Source organism: Bacillus rossius, chromosome 15 (genome assembly GCF_032445375.1).
Source record: "Bacillus rossius redtenbacheri isolate Brsri chromosome 15, Brsri_v3, whole genome shotgun sequence".
Classification (NCBI taxonomy): Eukaryota; Metazoa; Arthropoda; class Insecta; order Phasmatodea; family Bacillidae; genus Bacillus; species Bacillus rossius.
In genome coordinates, this window is record NC_086342.1 from 30,556,450 (window position 1) to 30,583,573 (window position 27,124).

The window sequence follows — 27,124 nt, forward strand, 5'->3', positions numbered from 1 at the left end:
GGACGACACCTCTCGCCGACCTCAGTCAATAACCACAGGAGAAAAGCTACAGTGTTTTGTGAAATACCTTGACACGAAATGTATTCGCGAAATACAGGTGTCCCTATCAATGAATTAATAATGTTCGCAGAGAATATGGCTACAAATTAAGCAAAACTGTAACACACCTTTTAGAAATCCTCAAAACATAGCTCCACAGCCAACATCAGACAAGTCGCCCCCTGATTGGCAAAACAAGCCCAGCCAACCAAAAGAAACGGAAGGCTCTGATTGGCCAACAGCAGCAGCCAAATATGGAACCACCTTCCCCTCAGGCGAGAGTACATAAAGGCAGGACAACAGGTAAGGAACCTCAGTAGGTTACTGCTCCCTGATGATGGCGACCGCAATGTCGACCGAAACGTCAGTGAATTATTTGCCGAGGACACGGCTACAACCCAGAAGCCAAGTAACTTAATGCTCAATGAATGGCCACATATGATACTTTATCGAGAAGATCATTCCCCATTTAACTCTGCAAACCAGGAAACCCACATTTCTGCGATACACCGTAAAATAACTATTCCATACAAGTAAGTCTTTTCAGTACTCGCCATTGGTGAGCGACATATAACCTCAGTAACGAGCAAATTCATGTGTGTGTGTTCTCATGAATTATAAATCGCTGCGTGAGCAGCTACGTGGACTATAGGATCATTCGATTTGCGGAGCGAAATTTTAAACTATTTTATGTAATGGCTTCGATGAAAGCAATAATAAACCACGGCTTTAGTTACTATTTTCGAGAATGAATTTTATAAAAATACTACCAAATTTGTTGAAATTCATTAAACGGTTAATACTATAAAGTTTTCTTTTTGTCATTATGCCACAGATGGCAGTACTGTGGTTGTTACACATTTACGTACCATGATTTCCGTTACATTCACGAAATTACTCCTAAAAATACCTTATACCAAGAGCTAATATATTACACACAATTAATTATATATTTTTTTGCAATCGTAAGAGACTACACTATAAAATAAATTTATAATTTACACCGATGTATGTAGCTGCTATATCCACACCGATCTAGGTATACTTTTACCCCAACATGTGTGTATATTTAAAACCACACATGGTTGTATAAAGACACAGTTTTGTCGTAAAATAACACCAACGTAGTAGGTGTAAATTTACCGATCACAACAAGGTAATCAAACCATGTAACATTAGAATATATTTGTCAATAATTTTATCAAATGTTATAATTTTAATGTGAAAATAATTAAGAGTTAAATAAACTTAGAGGTACTTATATATAGACGAAATCACTTGTTTTCATTGTTCAGCCTTTTGAAACTAAAAGATCCACCAGTCTCCCAAAGTCATTTTAAAGGAGACATTTAAGTTACACAAGTGCAAAAGAGAGAGTATGTGTATCAAATGCCCTATCGTGGCAGTTATGTGTAGAGACCCGTGAATTTCGCGGATTCAATTACCTCCAGGATAGACTCCAATATCCTCTACACACTCGGGCAAATGCCAACTGTTCATTGGCTGTTGACTTGTGAGTCGTGTCGACTGGGTGGCCTGTGATTCGACATTTCTATGAGTGAGGGTCTCTAATTGGCCCTCAGTCCTCCAGATTAACAGAGAACCAATGACAGAAGCAGCACTAAGGTATAATTATTTGAATTTTAGCATAACACGAAAATAATCCGCGAAATTCACGGGTCTCTAGTTATGTGTAACAGTAGACATTATAAATTGCTATCAGTATACTTTATTGATGTATTTTCTTTGTCACTTTACATTCTTTATAAGCTAAAAGTGTTTTTTTTTTTAATGTGTCGTCTCTGCTGGACATGAACATGGCTTCTGGTAATTCGTTCAAATCACTGGAATATAGCTATCGACTCGGACACATAAATGTAGCACGTGTTGTCAGTGAAGTATGTGATGCAATTTGGCTTCGTTTAAAACCGACTGAAATGCCTGAACTTACAACCGAACAAATGAAATTAATATCTGAAGGGTTTAAGAAGACGTGAAACATTGATCACTGTATTATGTGCGTTGGGAGGCAATCATGAACGAGGTTCATCGTATTTTAACTACTAGAAAACAGTTTTGATTGTGTTGTTGGCCTTAGCAGTCGCCCACTATGCATTTAACGTGCTGGATGTTGGTGCTAAAGGACGTTTCAGTGATGGCGGAATTTTCTCCAGTATCTTTATAGGAGAGCGGTTGAAGACAGGGCAGAATATACCTTTCGATGATGCATTATATAATGGAGGAGAAGCAATGCCTTACGTAGCAGTTGAAGATTAGGCGTCCTTACCCAGGTAATACCCTAAGTAGAGAGTGTTTAATATATAATTATAGGTTGTCACGTGCAAGAAGAGTTGTAGAAAATGCGTTCGGCATATTGGCTTCTCGATGGAGAGTCTTCTACAAAACTTTAGAAGTATCAGTGGAATTAGTTGATAAGGTAGTGAAAGCCACTTGTATCCTCCACAGTTACTTAGTGACCAGAGATGCAAGTGACAACAAAGTTCATCTGAATGAAGTTGATATTGAAGAAAGAATCATTCGAAGTGAAGGATTCCTTCATGCTGTATTTCAATTCGCAGCATGGTGAAGTACCGTGAATGTACAGTGGAAGGTAGTTTAAAGATAGTTAATAATACGCACATAATTTTTTACTGTTCTTATAATAATTACAATTTCATGTTTTGCAACAAAACAAAAACGTCTGTTTATTATTTAATTTAATGATAACATGAGTGTGTATACAGATGAAAATATTACGTACTTATAAAGTACTGTATCTGCAGAACTGCTGGTGCCGAAGTAGCTGCCTGGGTGAGAATTGTGTAGCATCTAAAATTGAACTTTTTTATTCGCTTTGAAAATAACAGTACGAAAACGAATCAAGAATAAAAATAATGTACTTCTAAACTAAGAGAATAAAATATACTACACCACATGGATCTGTAACAATAAAAATTTAAATGACACCATACTTTGTTGCAATATATATCTATTGAAACAACACAACAATGCAAACCTTGATAATTAATACGACGTAATAATAATATATTTTGAGGTAGGGAGGACATAACTAAACGTTACTGTGTACAGTTTTCGTGTAACTTTTAAAAATATCACTTATTGGTAGAGACATGCAAAATTCGCGGATTCATTTCGCGATAGGCTAGCATCAAAACAACTATACCTTCGTACCGCTTCTGCGATTGGCCCACATTTTATCCGGGGAACTGTGAGCCAATGATAAACAGTAAACCAAGAAAGTGCCGAATTACGGACAGCCTAGCTGAGACGTCTCACGCGTCAGTAGCCAATGAACAGGTGTCATTTCCGCGAGTATTTAAAGGTCTGTGGAGTCTATCCTAGAGGTCAATGAATCCGCGAATTTTGCCGGTCTATACTTATTAGTAGTCCACTCATACTTCCACTGGTAGGAGAGACGTTTACGAATTCTGTACAGCGACGTGGACATGAGGATGCTACATCTTTTGGAGCTGGAGAAGAAGACAGGTTCTCCATCTGATCTTCAGCTTCGGAGACAGCAGTAAACAACAACCCTCTGAAGGGTTGTTGTTTTTGTTTTGTTTTCCGCGTACTTAGAGTCGAAAAACAGTTTGAAACCATTAGGAAGTTGCATTGATTCACGTCATCATGTGTCTCTTTCTTGAGACCTTGCATCTCTAATTCTCGCTTGTTTGATTAAAGGGTTGATTCTGAAACCTTAGCTTTTTTTTTTTTTTTTTACATTTTTCTTATTCTGTGAAGCCTCAGTAGATGAAGATGTAGCATCAGATCGTGGCTGCATACTGTTTTCAACTTCATTCGCTAAATCTTCTGTGTTATCTAGCTCAGAGGTGTGGCATGAATCCTTGTTTGTGTGGCTTGGCCTATATTTTATGCATGTCTGCAGAAATGCCATTTTTTGTGAATTTATCCACGGCTTGGAAGGAGTAGCCTCGTTTCCACTTCTAAAATTAGCTTTCGAACGCTTTACACTACTTCGGTAGGCATCCCGCAACTTTATCCACATTGTTTTGGCCATATCGCCTACAATAAATATTACATATGTACATTACTTATAACACATGTAAGTATTATTACAGACCCAATTATTGTAGGCCCGATAATTACGATTTCTTTTCCTATTTGTATGACATGTGTTTGTCCGTGTCAAATGACTTCGCTGTAAAGACGCGAGATTAAAACAAAATAAATATTTAGTTGATATTCGATGAAACGCATATCACAATATTTGCGATATCAATATTTTTTTCTCCCGTTTCTATTCAAACAGTATCATATATTTGCTGAATATTTTCGATGTTTGTGTCAATATCTGTAACGTATTTACTATTTCTGTATTACCGTTAGGATGTGTTTTTTTGGCAATGTTAATATTGGCGAAGTCAAAATTCAAAACGTAGAGTTTGAACTTGGTCAAGTTTTGCGATTTCGAATTGGCGATGATGGTATTTTGGAGACAAATGTAAACGAAACCGATATTATCAGTATACATTACGTTTCGGAACAACGCCGAAATCGACCAACAGGTGCTTTCTTATACGTGTTTTAAAACAAAATCCATAATCGTAATTTAGTTAAAGTGATTACAAAATGAGTAATACAACATTAAATACTAAATTTTATGGCACCGTTTAGAAAAAAAGGAATTTACTTGCAGCTTAGCAACATATCGGGAAATATATTTTTTCCTCTGGGGATATACTACAGCTGTGAAAACATGCTTGACTTATGACAGTATTATCATCCGACAGTATTTAAATGAGGAAGGACTCATTTATTTTAATGGAATACATTAAAAAAGAACTTATGTCAAAATTAAAACAAAGAGTGGTATTATGGTTGCGCTCTCAGGTAAGTCGTTTTCGGGAAACGGGTACACAAATGCCAAATGGTAGATTAAATTTTCCTGACAAGTAGGCATTACACAATGTACACCCAACTATTCCTCAAAACAAAATAAATGGCCTAATGCAATTCAGCACGTTTGACTTATTGTTAGGGCCATGCATTTTTCGCGAAAAGATTTCCATACCAGCCGTGTGTTAAAAATCTGTAGCATTGTCTGAGTTTTGGGGTTGGCTGGGTTCATTTCAGGTAGGTACGTATCTACTGTCAACACACCAATCGAAGCCATCCAGTGCGGAAGTAAAAGCGTTCAGAATGGCCCGGCCAAACAAGGCAATGTCTACCCTCACAGACGGCCGCCAGTCATAAGGAAACAATCGCTAGAATGGGCAAACCTCATTGCAATCTAATGAGTGAACAGATTATTTCGCAAAAAAATACACGCCCCTCTTATTGCGTGGGACCTCAAATTATTGCGTGACAGACTTTACTGCAAACGTTTATACTTTTAGTTGACTTAAATCGTTTTTTACATCCTAGAGGACTAGAAGGCAATCACAAATTTAATAAAAAGAAAGATATGTTTTATCAGCGCACAGCATGTAAAGTGGCAGCATTCAACGAACCAATTAAACTGTACCTATTTTGTACATGAATGTGCAAGGCTCTTTTCATCGCGTACGCAGGAGTATTTCCTCGAGTCAAAAGAATCGGTTTACCTAAAACAAGCGAGCGTCGCTGGACCTCAAGTCTTGGAGATACTTTGAGCCAAGCTACTCGAACATCGCCTCCGACCAAACAGCTCCTTAGGGTCTGGCAACCTCAACTTTACGCCCTCCAAGTTTCGCCGATGCTCTTCGGCATCTTGGGTTAGTTTCCCTCATCCCCTCAAAATTCTTGCACGCTTGATTTACTTACCAAATTTCCTATTAGTGAGATAAACTAGCTTCTCGTCGCGTTTCCCTTCGTGAGTCGTTAACACTCTTGAGGCCCCTCGTCGAAAACCAGCCCTCCTTTTCCCAACTTTACCTCGTTCGCCATCTGCCCCCCACCCCCTTCACACAGCACTTCACCCGCTCTTCCTCCTCCCCGCGTCAACCCACTTCTATCAAGCAAGTACTTTGTTGTTCCTCACTCGAGCAGCGCACACTGCCTTGACTAATTTTTAACACCGTCCGGACCCTCCAGGTGTCAACACCCGGACATTTCGCGGTCAAATTATACGAAAAGTTATACGACGTCTCCCATTAGACCACAGTTGACCAGACATGCCTAGAGACAAAAGAATTAACGGGTTCAGTAACCTGCAGGATATTCATCCTCTGCTTTCTTGGGCAACGTCACCTTTCCATTGGCTGCAGATCTGTGAGACGTCTCAACTGGGTATTATGAGATTCGATACTTCTATTATTAAAAATCCGGATAAACAGAGCACCAATAGAAGAAGCAGCAAAAAAGGTATATTTATTTGAATTTAAGCATATCACGAAATGTAACCCGCGAATTTTTTCGGTCCCTATAAATGCCTCAAGATAGCTTAATCCATAGAAGTCAGGACAATTTTGGTGTCAAGATAAAATTCACAGACCTGTGCATATTCTACTTACATCATTACTGCAGAACCTCCCCTTCTTTTGAGTAGATGGATGTTATTCGGTCCCTCAACTGCTAACTGGTAGTTATTTGACTGGCTCACAGTCGAAGAAGAAAGTGGCGGGAAAATGGTGAACCTATCATTAACGCAATGCGAAGGTATATTTGTTTGCCGTCCAAATGGTGACAAAAGGAATCCGCGAAATTTATGGGTCTTTACTACTAATCCGGTAACAAACCACCAGCAACTTCACGATCGAAGCACATTTGGGCCTCTCAGAGAAAAAAGTATTTTCTCGAGCTGAACAGCCAATGAACAAATGGCTGGGACTTACCACCAAATCTAGCCTGAAGATGATTGCGAAATACTTGTTTGATTTTTTTTATCTCGATAGGATAGGATCCACACTCTTTTACGAAATCAGCATGGTGAAGTTTGTAGTGACTGAAAATGTTAGCACACTCGTTTCGATAGTTTCAAATCAAATACTTATACTTTTGCAATATTTCTACTAATTGCACGAGAGATGAGCAACAATGAAAGATTGTAATAACAGGCTACTCTATACTGACGTTTCACAACAAGTCAGCAGCTAATGAGCAGGAGACATTTGTCCTAATACGCAAAGGATTGTGGAGTCTAACTAGAGGCATTCAAATCACGTAATTTTTCTGGTTACAAATAATACATTGCAAAAATGTCTGGTCCTTTGTACAAGGGTAGTCCTTGGAAACTCAGTTGCCAACACTATCACTTGAAAAATACAAGGTAGATCTTTGTAAAATTACAAATGGTACAAAGCTCTGCATTACGATTTCACAAGTGATATCGTTGGCAAATGAGTTTCCAAGGACTTTACTTGTAAAATAACATTTTTTTTTAGTTTTCCAGTCTGTACTGATAAAAAAAACTAATTATGCAGGTCATAATGTATCAAAATTTGTTTTGTAATCTACTAGCCTACGAATTTTCAATATAACTGTCAGTATGAACTCATTAAAAAAATTCAAGGTGCGTTTGCTTACAACTGGTTAGGGAATTGATAATTCGTGGTTTCAAACACCTCTAGGATAGACTCCACTATCGTCTATGAACGCAAGCAAATATCACCTGATCATTGACTGGCTCGTGACAACTGTTAACTGCAATGCGTATAGTTCGATAGTAATTATTTGTTGAGGATTTTCAACTGTCTCAGAGTATACTGTGTGTGGCCCAATCACTGAATCAGCAAAAAGGTAAGCGAATTTGTATTCTAGTCCGTCGCAAAATGATACACAAATTTTTCCGATCTCTATAGATTTGGTAATAAATATATTTATAGAGAGTTATTTCCAACTCATAAATAAAAGATACTCATTTTACATATAAGAATAAATGAGAATCCTAATTATTACATCAATACTAACATACATAAACATCGCAGGCTTTCGCGACTACTGTCTGAAAGTAGCTTGGCTTCTTGGTTGTAGCCGCGTCCAAGGCGAATACATCACCGACGTTTCGGTTACCTACTGCAGTAGGTAGTTACTGTAGGTACCTACTGTAGGTAACTCTACCCTGATGATGGTGACAGCAATGTCGACCGAAACGTTAACGATATATTCGGCTTTGGCGCGGCTACAATCCAGAAGCCATGCTACTTCAATACTAACATGCATTAAAATTTTTACACAATTTTTCGTTATTTTACATCTAATTAATTTGGAGGGAATATATAAGAAATACGTGGGTCCCACTTCATTTTTTAAATGTAACTTAATCATGAAATATGGAAGTACCTCACAAGTGTAAAAATGTAAAAATAAAAATAAAAAATATAAGTTTTAAGGATGCTCTGCATAGGAGAAATATGCTGCAATCAAAACTAGTTGAAGAGTGCGCACTTTCCCGTGCTTATGAGGTGGCTGTCTTTCGACTTCGTAAATACGCGCGGAAATCTAGAACATGATGACTAGAGGAAAATTTACATACAAATCGAATTACTTCTGTGTATTGACTTCGGAGATTGAAGAGCTTCGTCCTTGTCATGTGACGAAGAGGAAGCCGGGATGCACGTTTGGGGGGGGGGGGGGGGGGTGTACGGGGTACCGGGGGGAGATATTTTTGGTTGGCTGGGAAGATCATGTTTCCACAGGGCCCCAGCCATGACACAGCATCTTGCGTCGAACATTACGGCTGCTTGCATTGGCTCGAGTGCAAACATGCTTGCAACGTGAATTCAATTAAGAAAGCCCCATTATTAACATATTTAGCTGCTTTCTAGAAGACAAAAAATAGTTTTGTTGCTGTGTAGTGGGATCTTGGTTATAAAATCTGTTAATTCGTGCAGATTACTTCAGTATATGTTTGAAATTTAATTCAAAACAATTTATGTTCTTTTACCTAGCCTATCAAATCTCTAATAATCATTTAAAAAGTCTTCACGTTTAAGACAGTTTAGTGTCAATATAAAAGTATGCCCTTGAATGTAACTTTCCCTTAAATGTTTCTTGAGATTTATAGTGTTTTTCAACTGATAGTCTCTGATATTCGTTATTTAAAAAATATGGGATAAAAAACTAAGTAAAAGTATATACAATTTTTGTTTGATTTGTGAATTAAAATGGTTCAAAACCATCACGTATTTAATAGAAATATTATAAATGATTCAAATCTGTGATAAGTTTTTTTGTTGTTCTTGTACAGACGCTAAATTATAACTTAGTAACTAATAATTTTTTAAACCTTTTATATTTTCGGTGATTTAGAATATTAACACAAATTCGAGGCTTACGTTATGCGCAAAAGATTATCAACTAATACTTAATGAGATTCAATAGAATTATTGGAAGAAATATTAAAAAAAATGACTAAATTGGAAATTTTATCAAAGTCATAAAATGAAATATTTTATATTAGATTAAAATTGTGTAATTTTCTCAAACCGCTTATATGCATGATTTGCAGTTTGTAAAAACGCACATGAATATTTTGTACGAATTTTTTAACAATTCATATGTTTTTAGATACTACAGAATATTAATTTATTGTTTCATAAGTTGAGTGGTTATCATTTCGTATTTAACAAAGCTCATTATGTAATAAAAAAATACTGAAAATTAATCAACTCAATATTTTAGAATACAACAAACTTATTTAAATAAGTTAAAATTTTCAAAACAGGTACAGATAGTTTTTATTTTTTCTATGAGCAGGCAAATAATTTTTTTGCATATTTTTTAAAGATTTATTTGAAGATATAATCTATTGAACTGATCATTCAGATTCATTAATGTGATAGTGGTCGCTAACAATTTCAACCAATATACAAAACTCAGAACAAGAAGCTAATAAATGGAAAATTCCATTGCACAAAAGGAGGTAACTTGTCAGCTGAGTTGTGTGTAATTGGTTATACACAGGGTATGGTCAAGCCCATTAGGATGAACGTGGATTCAGTCATTCTTGTGATAAATTTAATGCATTGGTATTAACTAAGCTAAAAAATATTTATCCGCGTGCTAAACATATTATTTAATTTCTACATTAAAAAAATATATTACTTGGAAACCAGCCGTCCAAATATTTCATGTAACACAGACAAAGAACAGTGCAAGCTTTAAAACACTTTTCTGAGAAATATATGAAACTAATGGTTTAAAGAAACATGCAAAAGGCTTATGGGAATTTGTTTGTACGAGGTTAACTCGCAAACTACTGGACAGATATAAAACATTCTTCCACTGTGATAAATCTACGTTACTCCGGATTAATTTTGTGTGTTTTATTTTGGAAACATTCGATTCCGCGAAGTATATAAACATTAGTAACTAAAAACGTATAAAAACGACGTAATTATTGACTGATAATAGGTTTACGGTGATTCAGCAGTTACAAATATAACAATAACTAGAGACCTGCAAAATTCGCGGTTTCGATGGCCTTCAGGATAGACTGAATATACCCCTGTACACTCGGGCAAATAACGCAAGTTCATTGGCTGCCGACTTGTAAGACATCTCAGCTGGTTTGTCTGTGATTCGATCCTTCTTTGGTTGAGGGTTTATAACTGGTTGAGATTCGTCCAGATGAACAGTAAGCCAATAGCAAAATTATCTCAGAGGTATATGTGTTTGAATACTAGCCTATCACCGAATGAATCCGCGAATTTTGCAGGTCTCTAACAATAACTAAATATTGCATCGGTACGAGGTGCACTTCAAAATATTTCTCACACACAAACACGTGCGTACATATACAGGATGTATCAAAATTCATGTTACAACGCTTGAGAGTAGAAAGCTCTTATTATTTGCAACCATTTTTTCCAATAAACATGTTGCCGGAAACGCGTATTTAAGCCCCTGTAGCCCCAGAAATAGTCAGCGTAGGCAACCCGTTGTAGAGGGTTATGTTGTGGACGTGCGGGCGTTCGAGTAGAGAAATAACCTTTTTAATCGTGGCACAGATTTTAATTTCACTCTGAAATCAATCATAGCTTCGGCTTTGTTTCACAACATAGAAATTGTTGCATACGTTTTAAAAACGTGACAGCCTAAAGCAACGGCTGCAGTTTTCACGAGAAATACTCAGTATCATCTCGTAAGTTACAATATCTTTCTTGTCGTACTGGAAACAATTTTTTTGGCAACTGGTCTCAAAAGTACAGAAAATGTGTTGTGTGTAATCATTAGAGACCGGAAAAATTCGCGAATTCATATCGCGATAGGCTAAAATACAAACAGTTATACCTCAATGCTGCCTCTGCCATTGGCTCACAACTCACCTGGATGACTCTGTGCCGATGAGAAACACCCGACCAAAGCTTTATCGAATCACAGGCTGCTACGTTGGGACGTCTCACAAGACAGCAGCCAATGAGTGGGTGGCATTTGACCGAGTGTACGCAGAACAATGGTGTTAATCTTGGAGGTCATTGAACCCGCGAATTTTTCCTGTCCCTAGTAATCATCGTTAGAGGCCCGTAAAATTCGCGGGTTCGATGACCTCCAGGATAGACTCCAATATCCTCTACACACTCGGGCAAATGCCAACTGTACATTGGCTGCTAACTTGTGAGTCGTCTCGACTGGGTGGCCTGTGATTCGACACTTCTATGAGTGAGGGTCTCTAATTGGCCCTCAGTCCTCCAGATTAACATTGAGCCAGTGGCAGAAGCAAAACTTAGGTATATTTATTTGAATTTTAGCATAACACGAAATGAACCCGCGAATTTTACGGGTCTCTAATCAGCGTTTTTTTTTTCCTTAACGGTGAAGTGAAACAGCGGAGAAGTCAGGTCTGTCGTGAATCACTGGCCGAAGAGTGCAGACCACTCGAAGGGCTTGTAGGAGACGAGGGGGGAACCCAGAGGAGGTGGCTCCGCCGGCCAGAGGCCTCTCGACTGACGGACGAACCGTCGGAGGTCCGGCACTCGACGGTAATTGCCACTAATGCCCGCGTCACGCGCCAACTCCTCGACGGAGGCCGTGCGACCCTGTTCCCCCCTCACCCCTGCCACTTGCAGCACCCTCGGCAACCACGCAGGCCCTCGAAGCAGCGCCATCTGCGCCGACGACCGTTCTCCTCGACGCCTCTCGCGTCCCGTCGAAACCTTCATTACTAGCTGATTAGCAGAGAGCTGCAAAATTCGCGGATTCATTCGGTGATAGGCTAGAATTCAAACACATATACCTCTTAGATAATTTTGCTATTGGCTTACTGTTCATCTGGACGAATCTCAACCAGTTATAAACCCTCAACCAAAGAAGGATCGAGTCACAGACAAACCAGCTGAGACGACTTACAAGTCGGCAGCCAATGAACTTGCGTTATTTGCCCGAGTGTACAGGGGTATGTGGAGTCTATTCTCAAGGCCATCGAAACCGCGAATTTTGCAGGTCTCTATTCATTACTAAGCTGATTAGTAGGGGCAGGAAATTCTCGCGAAAAAAATCTGAACGCCTACTAGACTGCAACAAGGTATACCCACACCAGCGGTTTCCTTCCTTGTGATCGGCGGCCGACTGCGAGAGAAGTCGTTGCCTTGTTTGCACGAGCCACTAAGGAATATAGTTTGCTTCCACACTGAATTAGTATGATTGGTTGTTGTAACAATCGACACGCACCTCAAAGTAACTCACCCAATCACGAAACACAGACGATGCTACAGTGTTTTAACTTCCAGCTACTCTCGGGATAATTTCGCGAAATTAGAAAAAAACTATTTTTCACGTGTAACATCTTAGCTCTCGATATTCGACATTTGGAAGGAGTAATTTCGCGAATGTGACCACGGCGCTGCCATCTGTGGCTAACCAAACTTTCACAAAGCCAAATAGAAACTGTTTGGTGAATTTTAACAAGATGGGCGGTATTTTTGATAAAATAACATTGTCGAAAATCAAGTACAATTTCGGGATTTTTTTTAACAGTTTTTTTTAAGCTATTGCCGCAGACATTTCATTGTATAAATTTAAAATTTCGGTCTGCTAATCGATGATTGGATAGTCGGCGCAGATTCTCTGGGAACGAATTCTAGTGGCGGGTGCGGAAACTACGTGCGATTCGCGACCAGAAATGCAGTTGAAAACACGATTTGCTAATATTTATTTTTATCTCGCTCGGCATTATTTTAAATAATATAAGTTTAATTTCGTGTCCGAGTTACGTTTTATAAGTGTATTTGCAACATGATAACTAGAGACCGGAATAATTCGAAAATTTCAGTGTCCTACAGAATAGACTCCACGAAACTCTACGCACTCGGGCAAATTACGTATGCTCAATGGCCACTGACTCTTGACACGTATTACCTGGTATGCTCGTGATTTGATACGTCTTTTGTTGATTTTTTTTTCATTCGCCCAGAGGTCTTCCAATAAACTGTGGCCCAAGCACTGAAGCAGCAAAAAAAGCAATCGTATTTGGAGTATAGCATACCGCGAATTGGTTATTTAAATTATTTAGAACGGAAAATTTTTGCCTATTGGTTTTTATGTCCCAGCATGAAATAAAAACTACTTGAAGGATTTTTATGAAACCATTTTTCATTATAAGGACCTTGTAAAAATTAAAGACTTGTGTGCTGAAACAACGGAACTGATAATTTGTTATTTTTTAAAAACATTGTTTGTTTACGTTTCTGAACTATGTATTCTTTGAGATGCTTCAGCATTATACTGCATTTAAAAACAGACACATCAAGAATTCATTTATTGCTTTTGCCAGCGTCCAATTGACATCATGGAGTGTGATGTCAATTGGACGCTGGCAAAAGCAATAAATGAATTTTTGATGTATCAATAAATTATAAACATGAACTCCACCAGCATTCATAATTTAAAAAAAAATAGTAAATTTGCAGATATTTTAAAGTTTTGTATGGCATGTGAATTTGTAATTTTTGCGCTTGGCGCCGCTGCTCCAGTGCAAACGGACCAATCAGAAGGCACCACTCTGAACAGAACTTTTGTGAAAAATTTTGTTACGACTGAAATGGCGTAATATGTAGAGACCTGCAAAATTCGCGGTTTCGATGGCCTTCAGGATAGACTGCATATACCCCTGTACACTCGGGCAAATAACGCAAGTTCATTGGCTGCCGACTTGTAAGACATTTCAGCTGGTTTGTCTGTGATTCGATCCTTCTTTGGTTGAGGGTTTATAACTGGTTGAGATTCGTCCAGATGAACAGTAAGCCAATAGAAAAATTATCTAAGAGGTATATTTGTTTGAATACTAGCCTATCACCGAATGAATCCGCGAATTTTGCAGGTCTCTAGTAATATGTATGAGTAGCACCGTAAAAACCGGATAGTGTTAGCTAGCAGAGATTACATCCATACATTATTTTGATACTCAGGTTGTGCTGCAAATGTGTTAGCTAGTGAGGTAGTAAGGGCAGTAATTGAATGTATTGTACTTAGGTGTAACTCATAAATGCGTGAATACCGTAAGCCTCTGACTTTACCATTGACCTCCGTTATTAGTGACGGTTACAAGACGCCAGTCCTATTATTCAAAAACTGCGTAACTGAGACGTTATATTCAAAGACTAAATGAAAACTTGATTTTTCTTTAATTGAAAAAAATACATGCAATTTAAAGAGTGATAGTGACATTTAAATTCATACATTGACTTAAAGTAAGATTAATGTTCGTATTCTCAGTGGTCTTGACTGAAACTATAAACAGTATCAACGAACCTATAGTGTTGTGAAACAGAATCTTAATTTTGAATATTCCAATACAACATAAACATGTGTTTGAAGAGGTTCCCACCCGAACAACAAGAACATTAACAAGCTAGAGCTGATACAGAGGACTTAGAGATTTCATATTAAATAGGCCATTGCTATTTTAAACGGTTAAATATTAATATTTTAACTGAGTTAGCCATTTTTTAATTTAAAACTATAACTATTGAGTGTTTATGATATGTGTTTATTTTACAGTACAAATTTTACTGTATTTTGTCGTGTTAATTAAAATTTGCACATATAAATCACTATAAATACCTTATTTGCAAGTATATTTTTTTGTGTAGTATATTGCTGAATTATTTTACCTTACATTTTCATGTTTGTAGTGATTAATATATATTTCTCTCATCACAACACTACTGCAAGTAACAGTGATAGGTAATTAAGCTCAAGGTGGTATTCTGATTGAATTTAATATTATTATCAGCACACATAACTGGTATAAAATAACCTAATTATATAATTTGCCTTACAATCGATTTGTGCAGCAGTAGCAGTAGTAGATATAAATAAATACAGTATTCCACCCCTAAGAAAGTGAAAAGGAGTAAATATGGTTTCAAGGTAGTTAATTATACCTGCGAATCTAATCAAGCATAAGAAAAAAAATAATGGGTGCCAAAAATAAATTTAACGATAATAATCTACAATAAAATTAATTACCACAATTATTTCATAAAATTAGTTATTGCAAGTGTTACAATTATTAAATACAATAAATAAACAATAATAATCTTACAATTTTACGAAATTCAACCCCTAAATCGGCGAAAAAGTTGTAAAATTTTTTTTAAGATAAATAATTATAGCCTTGAATAAAATAAAGCATAAAAACTATATTCGGTACAAATAATAAACAAACAAAACTAACAATCATAGTTTCACCATTTGGTTATATAATTATATCGCCGAATCTAATCAAGTCTAATCTAATCATATTATAGGGAACCAATAATAAACATAAGAAATCTACCAATAGATTGACAATTTTTTTAAATACAATACATAAGGGGTGGAAATGGGTTAAATATTATCTCCGAAAATAATAAAGAAAAGAAAATTATTTAGCAGCAATAATAAACATGCGAAAACCAACAATAATAATTCGACCAGTTTGCAAAATTTAAAACCCTAAGTAAATTAAAAGGGATAACTATGGTTTTAAAACAAAAAATAAAATCTCCACGTTATGTCAGAACTGGAGGTTTGAAACTAAGAAAGACAAAATTGCATGTAGATTTACATATTCTAATTTTTTTCATTTATAAATAATCTACTTTTTTTGGTTTGGGGGGGGGGGGGAGAGGGGATGAAAATGTATTTATTTATTTTTTAATAAATATTTTCGAAACAAATTAATTAATACGTAAATTATTTGCTAGCAATATTAAATAAACATTACATTATTATTTTACCACTTTGCGAGATTCCAGTCCTAAAGGGGTAATAGGGGTAAATTTGGTTTTAAGCAAAAATGCAAACTTCCGAATCTAGTAGATCTAAGGCTAAGCAATGAGAATGTTCAATAAGCATAACTTATAGAGTTACGATTTTAAATTTTTCAATTTGCGTTAATTCAACCTTTAAGGGAGTGAAAAAGGGGTAGGTTGTTTAATCATTAAAGACATTAAATCTCCACTGCACATTAAGCTAGATGTAAGGAACTGAGGATAAATAACTTAAATAATTATTTACGTGGGGGTGCTCTTACCAATTTTCTAAATCCGCCCCAAATGCAGTGAAACGCGGGTACGTTAGTTTTACGGTAAGAAAATAAAATCGATGTAAATTAAGCTGCAGGTAAAAAATTGAATTAGAAAACCTTAACTTATATTATTTCCTAGCATTTTTTTTTACCTTTACAATAGCATAAGGTATGTTAAGGCAGTCGGTTTGGTTTTATTATAAAAGTAATAGTACCTGGATGACCGAGCTATGCTCGGTATATTTTTTGTTGGTAAACTGTTTTTTTTTTTAGAAATTATATTTCAATACTGATGAAATGATGAAATATGAATAATATTTTTCTATCTTACCGACATAATGATAAAAAATATGAACTGGTTATTAAAATAAAAAAACCCGAGTGCAATTATTTTAATATTTTATTAGAAACAAATACTTAATTTTTTACATTTTATCAATCAACTACGTAAGTATATATATATATATATATAAAATTCTCGTGTCACAGTGTTAGTTATCATACTCCTCCGAAACGGCTTGACCGATTTTTATCAAATTTTGTATGCATATTCAGTAGGTCTGAGAATTGGCTACTATCTGTTTTTCATACCCCTAAGTGATAAGGGTTGTCCACCCCAAACATTTTTTTTTTAATTTTTGGACAAAAAATTTTTTTTTTATTTTTTTTTATAATGTTGCATTAAAAATTACATACAACCCTAAATTTTCACCCTTCTATCACCAACCCCTAATTTTTAATAGAATTTTATATTTTTCAACCCCGGTCGATAGCTGATCAATTAACACTTGATCAACCTTCCCCGCCTACATCGAGCTCATTGCCTGGATTAACACATAGACCACATATAAATATGAAATTCCATCCCTAAGGTAGTGAAAAAGTGATAATTTCATTTTATAACAGAAAAAATCATAGGTCATAGACATACATAGACATACAAATAGTGAGTGAGTGTCATTTCTTTATGTCTGCCACACGATCATACACATAGTAAGGTCTGTCAAATTCATATTTTTCTCCTTGGTAAGACCAGCCCGCTTAGTGGAGCTCGCAGCAGTATATATATATATATATATATATATATATATATATATATATATATATATATATATATTTGTAATCACAGTTTTAATTTTGAAATTGCGTCACAACGTGTAGCCGCTGAAAATTACGAACAACGAGAATACCGATTAGAAGAACAAAAACTTCCAGTAATTGTATTTTTTTTTAATATTGTTCAAACACTAATACTCTGATTTAAACTGTTTTAACTTTATGATCTTAGAGGTTCCTAAATATTCGATTTACTTATTTGTTAAGTTTGATTTAATAATGAACTTAGGTTATTTAAATTGAGTTCAAGTGCGAGTAGGCCTACTTAAAAAAATTTGATAGTGAATTTTATTTCATGCGAAGTCAATATTTTGAATATGACAAATTGAATGATAATCTGATCTAGTTTGTTTCTTGAGCTGATAGAATTTAGTAGCTAACTTAGCTTCATTTGGACCAAAACGTATTTGTCCATATTTCCCATTGGTAAATTATACTTGACCAATTCGTAAGGTACGTTGTTCACGTAATCTGATCAAGAAAACGTTTATTATTAATTTCAGTTTTGATTTATTTGAGATAATTTTTCATTTTGTTATTTTCGAGATTACTTAAAATTTGTTTGTCATTTCCGAGAATTACTTGGTTAAAATCGATTTAATTAATAACTTAGGAGATGTAAAACTTTCAAAAGTTCACACTACAATATTTGCAATTATTAATCAACATACTTTAAACTACCTTCTCTTCACCTCTAAGTTGTTAAAGGGGTGAACATTTATTACTGTAGATCTAAATTTTCACATAGTTACCTCCGTAGGAATAAATAGAGGGGTGAAATTTTAGAATTTTTTTTAAAGTCATACTAAGCATAATAAATATGATCACTCTACATTTAAAATAAAGCTGTAACTGTTCCAAAAACTGGAAATAATTTGTAAAAAGGCGAAAATATTTCATTATTCTAAGCATGGATATAAAAAAAATAATGAAAGTGTAGGTGTAAACGATTTCATAACGTTTAACTAAATGCATGTTTCACAATTTTTTATTTTGTCAATTCATGAAATGGAAAAGAAGTTAAGGGTGATTTCATCAATGCAAAATATATGCTCAAACATCTAAAAGAATAATTATAAAAACCTATAGTTAATCTATTCTAAAAATTAAAAGAGGCATACGCGTAAAAATTTTATCATTTTATCATTTTTTTTCTTATGAAAAAATGATGAATGTGAATTTTTACAATGCGTGCGCACCATGCAACGAAATTTTCACTAAAGGCTACATACAAATAAGTCTACATACAAATAAAAATTATATATGTAATTTTAAATCATAAATATTAGTAATTGATTTTCAATGCTGGTCCATATAATTAATATTTTTTTATTGAGATAAAAATTTGGTTTATAACCTTTTACAAATATATTTATATTGGCTAAGTGAGGTTATGTTTCCATATGTACAATTTATTTGCTTTTTAATTATAAATTATTACATTATTATTTAATAAATCATTAAAATTTCTAAATTAGAATTAACTTTTAGCATATATATTGATTTTCATTATTAATTAAAAGTTATCTGGATTGTTTTACAAAATAAATATTTAAATTTTTACACGTGTTTATATTAGTATTGAAAAAAGTTTTTTTCATTTACATTTTTTTATTTTATTTAAATTATACTTCACTGTGTTTATAATATCATACCAATCATTTTATTATATTATTTATATTAAAATAATCTATGAAAAATTAAAGTTAGTTTATTTTTATTACGCCAATTTAGTTTATCTTCCAACGTGCGTACACAAGTTCACGCACCCGTTTTTTTTTTTTATGAATTAAATATTTTATACCCCTGACAGTTAAGTGCGTCTATTTCTTTCTTCAAAAATATTGAAATTAATTGCACACTTTCCTTAAAATAGTGCAGCATCAGCAATGCTCGCGACTAGAGACCTGCAAAATTCGCGGTTTCGATGGCCTTCAGGATAGACTGCACATACCTTTGTACACTCTGGCATATAACGCAAGTTCATTGGCTGCCGACTTGTAAGTCGTCTCAGCTGGTTTGTCTGTGATTCGGCCCTTCTTTGGTTGAGGGTTTTTAACTGGTTGAGATTCGTCCAGATGAACAGCAAGCCAATAACAAAATCATCTAAGAGGTATATGTGTTTGAATTATAGCATATCACCGAATGAATCCGCGAATTTTGCAGGTCTCTACCCGCGACATTGCACGAGTGAAAGACGCGGGGAATTAGCTGTCGTGTATGTGCTAAAAGCTATCGCGTAGCGCGCCCGCAATTCTTCCTTCCTCGGGGCCCGACAAGAAAACGGTTCCGACAAGGATTTTTGGGAAAAAGGAGGATGGGTGTATGGGGGATTTCCGATCGGGTTATCGAGCGCTCGCGATGATATTCTCCCGCTGTTTAGTGGATTTCACCGACGATTGCAATCCTCCCCCCCATAGCGCTCACCACTCCTTCACCCAAAAAAACGCCATCAGCAACGAATATCCCATCAGCCCCCGCGCGGGCTGCGATCGACAGGCACAAGAATGAAATTCTAATTTTCCTTCCGATGTAATCTGATCCCCCCCTCCCTCGGGCTCATGCACGGTCAACCCCCCACCACCTCACCCTCGGCCACATTCAAATTGGTCCGAAGGGGGCGCATCCCGCTACAGCCAGATAACAACCAGCCTCCACTCAAATCTGCCCCCTCCCCTAGTTATTTTCTTTTGTGTGCGACCCGAAGCCACAACCCACCCACCCCTCTCTCCCCTTTTCCCCTTAACCGTGTTCAATTTCGTGGTTGGTTTCCAGTCATTGCGTCGGAGCCAGGTGGGAAGGGACTAAACCACCTCCCCTTACACTCCGCCTCTCGCCGAAACATGGAAATGGGACGAGGAGTGCAGGAAGAAAAAAAAATAAAGGGAAGATGGCGCGTCTAGGCCGTGGTTGCGGTGGAGGGAGAGAATAGGCAGATGTGCTGCAATGTTGGCATCCTGGTTTCCCCTCCCCCCCCCCCCTTCCCACTGTCCGTCATGGTCGTGGCCCCTTTTAGGGACACAGCACAATGGGCCGTGTCTCCCAGCGGAGCAAGCGCAACGGGGTAACAACCCCCGACCCCCTCCCCTAACCAGCAACCCCCTCCTCTATCTCAAGCTGTTACCCAGCCCGACCCTTCAACCACATCTGGTGTCTGCGCGGTCTACCAAAGGGCCATTTCAATTACAACATTTTACTGCCATTTTCGCGGAGAACAGTTCGTGATAGTGTGCATTAGTTACTTCCGCTATTGGCACATAATCTATAAGGAAACACTCTTGGTCCATAAGAATCTCCGAATCACGGGCTACCAAGTTGAGACGTCTCACCAATGAACAGGCGACATTTGCCCGAGTGTACCATGGAGTCTATCCTAGATGGCCTTTTTTTCTTTGGGAAAAAAAATCGCGTAGCCGTGTAGTTCGTTGTCACCCGTACGAAGTATGTATTGGTTTATTCTGTGCCGAGTAACGTGACTCAAGTTTTGAATTGTTCTCAAAAGAAAATCTAATGGTTGACGTGACTTTATGTAAGTTTTTGGACATACGCCATTGCTAAGAACTTTTTCTGTTGAAGAAAAACTAAAAACTAAAAATAAAGAAATAAATAAATAATGTTTGACGTGTTGTCCTGTCCAACAATGTTATGTAAACCGAACATTACGCGGTCGTCGGTATTCGTGAACAACACAAACATGCGCTGTTAGAAATAACGGTGAATATACGGACTTTTAAACGAAGAATTTAACTGAAATAAACGAAGAGTTATACCTAGAGACCTGCAAAATTCGCGGGTTCAATGACCTCCAGGATAGACTCTACTACACTCTACACACTCGGGCAAATGCCACCTGTTCATTGGCTGCTGACTTGTGAGTCGTCTCGACCGAGTGTCTGTGATTCGACACTTCTATGAGTGAGGGTCTCTAATTGGCCCTCATTAATCTATATTAACAGTGAACCAGTGGCAGAAGCAGCGCTAAGGTATAATTATTTGAATTGTAGCATATCATGAAATGAATCCGCGAATTTTGCAGGTCTCTAGTTATACCTAATTTCAAATAACTGAATTTTTGTAGAAACTACGCCGTATTTCGACTTCCGAGTTGTATGTTTCGTTCTAAGCAAAGTTGAACTCACACTTGTACATAAAAGAAGATTGTTCTTGCTGTATAACTTCATTTTTTGAATGTTTTGTTAATACACCAAGAATATTATTTTGGATTCATGTTCAATGAAAGTGAACTCGGTATCCGTAAATTCACGAAGATCCTGGATCACCTTAGTAAACTGAAGGTGAACTTTTTTTTTTAACCGTGATACGTTGTATTTCGACTTCTGAGTTTCGTTTTTCGGTATAAACCGCGTTAACACACTTGTGGAAGCAATAATTTAGTGTTTTGCAGTATTATAAACCAGTTTTAGTTCGTAAATTGAAGGTTAATTTTTTTTTAAGAGAATGGGTTTGCTTCACCAGTGAAATTTGGGCGCTATTTTTTTTTTTTTTTTGGAGAAATTTTAAGTTTTGGGACAATCCACCCGATAATATCCTTGTTCGCGAGTTATAAAATCGGGGATGCATCGCATAGTACATCGCTACGTGGTTGGTTACGGTAAAGGGGGTTGGGAAAATCATTCCCAACAGCTCACGCCAGGGGTACGTACGTATTTTTTTTTTTTTTCTCTATCCCTGCTTTCCATCCCTGACCAGAAACTTCCGCGAGATTAGTTCCAATGACGCTCGGCGTGTTTATTTTTCATTTGCGGGCGGGAGCGATGGCTTTTCGAAAACGCGGCCGCGTGACACAACGGTAATGACAACGGCCCGCAGCAAAGCTTTCGAACCCCCTTCCCCACACCACCGCCAACATTTTTTTTTCATTCCACCAACCCACGTCCAACAACCAACTACTCTTCCGAAATCGTTTATCGTCCGCTGACGTCGTGTTTGGTGCCCCTCCCCTCCCCCCATGCACCACTGGTCATCTAATTGCCAACGTCCGTCCACCGAACGTTTTCGGCTTTGATGGATCTGCCGCCTAAAATAATTATTTGTACGATCCGCCCGAAACGAAACGGAGTGGAAAAAAAATCCGAAAAAAAAAAAAAAATACAGCACGGCAGCGTGTATTTGTCAGTCGGTGAAAAGTCGTGGTGTGGTTTTCGAAACACATAAAGGTTACGACTGATTAACGACGAGAGAGAGAAATATATAATAATAATCGATTCGGAGCCGGGAACGATTAAAAAAAAAAGGGGGGGGGGGGGGGGGGTCACGGGTGTGCATAGCGAGAACGTTGCTATCGCTCGAGCTGGAGTATTTGACAAACAAAAACAACTGTAAATCGCGCCATTAGGAGCGAGTTCGTCAAGCGAGCCGGGATTTTTTTTTACCCGCTCGCGTTGGAAATTAAAAAATAAAAAGTTAAAAAAAAATAATTCCCTGCGTTCCCGTCGTCGAAGGGTTGAAAAAATGTCGGGACGATCCCGATAACGTCCCTGTTAACAGATGTTAGTTTTCCGGAAAAATATTCTGGGGAAATTTCCCTGTAATTTCCCGAAAAACTATCTGCAAAACCGTAAATTTTCCAACAGTTTATTATTTTAAGAGAAACACACACGTAAATGTTATCACCTATTTATATAATTATATTTTTTTTTATCGTTTTGTTTTATCTTTCTTTGCCACCAAATTGACATTTGAGAATTGGATACACCGAAATATATTGATATAATTTTACCAAAGACTCCTTTTGATACTAATAACACAAAAAATAATTGCAAATTTGTACAACACATTGCTATTCTCCCAAATATGTGAAATACGGTTTTCTTGTCGTGCTTACGAAAATAGGCAAATAGTTTAAAATTTGATTGAAGTTTATACTAGCATAATTATTTAAACCTTTGAAAAGATAATCAAATCTTTAACGCTTTGACTTTATTTTGTTTTATTGTGGTTATCTATGTGTGAAGTTAATACTGGAAAGCTATTCAGGTTAATGGTTTACAAATAATGTACTAATGAAAGTATTTGACAAAAAAATATTGACTTCCCGGGCAAGAATACAAACCCAGTATTACTGCGAGCATTTAATTTTTTTTTTTAGAGATACAGTTGCTTTTATATAGGTGAGAGGCAAATTTACAAATATCTGTAACTTTACATGATTTTTTCAGTTCCATGTACAAAAATATTTTACAGTGTGAGGCCAATGGTACCATCCATCAACTCATAGCAACAAAATATGGTTGGTTAAACAGTACCTGTTTATCTGCAGAATATTAATTTTGTAAAAAGCATATTAATCTTTCTTAAATGATCTAAATATTAGTTGGTAAATGGAAAAAAAATAATATTTTCCCACTCACTTCTCTAACCCCTGTTCGTCACATGGTGAGTGTGAGACATCCATGACAGGTGCTGCAACAAACCAAAAGTGTTCGCATAATTTCATTTCGGGCGATGGAAAAAAAAGGGGAGGGGACAGAACCTCTTTGCTTTCAAATTCCTTTCTTTCTTTTAGTGGGAATAATTTTTTTTAGGATTTCTGCGGGAGATATCACCCCTCCCCAAAAACAACTTTCCGCACGTCTCTGCAACGAGCGTTGAGATGACCACTGAAATTTTTTTATATATAAAATTAGCCAAATAGCATGTTTGAGTTGCATAAAACTAAAAAAAAAAAAAAAAAAAAATACATTTCTAACACAGATTTTGATGTGAGAATCGTACCCTTAGGAACAAAACATTGGTTCTTGCGTACACCTAAACTCATCTTCCATAGTAAATCTAATTCCAAACTATTTCCATTGAGTGTCCGAACGTCCTGTGTAGGTGCGGAACATAATAAAATCAGCTGAAATTATAACTCGGTAACAACTAATCTCAGATTATTTTCTTGAGTGCCTGAACATCTTATCATTAACAACCTCTTTGTCTTCTGCAACATTGAAATGATCTGCACCGACGCACGTCGACAATAATTTATTTCCGCAGTCATCTACCACCGTTTAATAGGGAACCATAGTAACTGAAATGTGCCATCTTAGTTTAAACAATATGTAGCGTGCCATTTAATTTTCAAAATTTATATTCTTTAAAAAAATAATGTATAAGTAAATGGAGTAGTTGGAGTTAGTTTTGACTTTTTGATACAAATTGTTACCCTTGTTAAATAACCTGCGTTAATGCTGGGTTTTGTACGCCATGGTGATTTTTTTGTCACGTTTTCGTCGTAACTAGAGGTAGGCTTCAATTCAAGTTGCTTTTGCTATTGGCTCACTGTTTGTCTGGACGACTCTGGGCCAATGAGAAACCATCGACCATAGAAGTATCGAATCGCAGGCAAATCAGTTGAGAGGATTCACAAGCCAGCAGCCAGTGAACTGGCGTTATTTGCCCGAGTGTCCACAGAACTGTGTAGTCTATTCTGAAGGTCATCGAAACAGCGATTTATTTCCCGATTCCTATTCATTACTGTTAGTTAAGAACTTTTTGTCTAAACTAAACCTATCTTGCATTTTTTCTGTTACAAATATTTTCAACGGAGATATTTAGTAAGTGTATGGTAACGGGTGTAATAAGAGTCACGCAGGTAATAGTTAATACGAGCATTGTGCAAAATTGACACTTAGTAAATATCCGTTTAAAATATCTGTGACAGAACAACCAAAGCATGTAAAGGAGATAATAATGGCACGTATTTTTCGCGAAAATATTTCGAGACTGACTGTATGATGAAACATTGTAGCATCGTCTGTGTTTCGTGGTTGGTTGAGTTTTCTTCAGTTACGTGTCTACTGTCGGTACACGAATCGCAGCTATATCGCGCAGGAACAAACGCGTCCTGATTGGCCTGGTCAAATAGGGCAATGGCGTCTCTTGCAGACGGCCGCCAGTTACTAGGAAGAAACTGTTGGCTTGGGTATGCTTTATTGAAGTCCAACGAGCACTCTTTTTTTTTTTTCACGAAAAACCTTTGCCCCCAGAGATAAATTGTTGCTAATTTAACAGAAATTTCCGTAAACTAATAGTAAGGTTTAAAAAAAAATTGACATGGCATGGTAAAAACAACTTTTTTTTTTTTTTTTGGAAAGGCCTCCAACTGTAATGATACTGTCAACAGTCCTTATGTTATGGTCTTTAGAAATCTTTAAATGTGTGGTCCCGGCTCCTAACGAAGATTAATTATTGATATTTAAATTGATATAATTGATTATTGCATAAAAACTGTTGACATCAATGTAGCGTCTTTCTGTTTATATACCTTCCCCTTAACGAAAATTCAGATGCTATATGTAAATACACGTACTTTTACATCACATCGTCTTTTACAATGTTATGCTGTATTTAGGCTGTATGACGTAGAATTAGCTCTTCCTAATCCGAAAAACAATTTACTATTACTGCCGCGTGCTAAGATGGTGAGTTGTTAACAGATAAAAAAAAGTTCTGTACTATTATAAAAGATTTCTTTGGAAACCAATTATCAAGAAAGATATTGTAACTTTATGCAATATATGGCCATAGATATTTCTGCATTTATGAAATACGTATTTCGCGATAACACTGAGTATTTCTTACGAAAATAGGCGCATGATTGTACATTTTTAATTGATGTTTCATCAAAGCATAAAATTTTCATGTGACCATGAAAAAAGATGATCGTATATTCAGTAATTATGCTGATTAACGTGCGCAGTTAACGCCTGGAAAGCTATTCAGGGAACGGCACAACTCAAAAAGCACGAATGCCCGGGTAATAATCCGAACCCAGAAATCACTAGAGACCTGTAAAATTCGCGATTTCTAATCTTTAAAGGATATACTCCGTGATCCTCTACGCACTCGTGCAAATTACATCTGCTGATTGGTTACCGACTCGTAACACCTGTTGACTGGAATGATCGTGATTCGCTAATTCTTCTGTTAAAGATTTTTCATTGTTGGCCCAGAGTCCTTCAGATAAACTGTGGCCCAATCACTGAAGCAAAATAATGTCAAAAGTATTTGGACTCTATCCCATCGCGAAATGAATCCGCGAATTTTACAGGTCTCTAGTAATCAGTATTCGGTAGTGAAACGGTTTGTTTTCGTGTGAACGAGTGGAAATTTACAAATTTCTGTATTTTTTTTTTCATTTTACGTTCACAAAAGAATAAAATGACAGAGGTGTGTTTAGGTGGATGTGCCCGGACATCGCCGAGGTACTTTTGGGAGACGCTTCAGCGAAGACCTCGTGTCGGACGACTTGTCCCAGGAGCTGTTTACCACGTGCCTGCGTGTCGCCGGACATTCCCCCAGCGGGTGAGGCATAAACACAACCCTCCCCCCATCCTCACCGGGCGAGATCTTCCTTTGTTTGGTGAGTTTGCTTGTCCTGGTGACTTGCGGCCCCCTGAGAGAGCTCGCCTCTCACCTTCACACCCTCTGCCGGGGGCGTCTCGGGGTGTACCGCGCACCAGGCGCGGAATCCCCTGGAAACACGCCACGGAACTGCGTGCCGAGGACAACGAACACAAACACAAATTCCCGTCGGAGGTCGGAGGAGGCTCG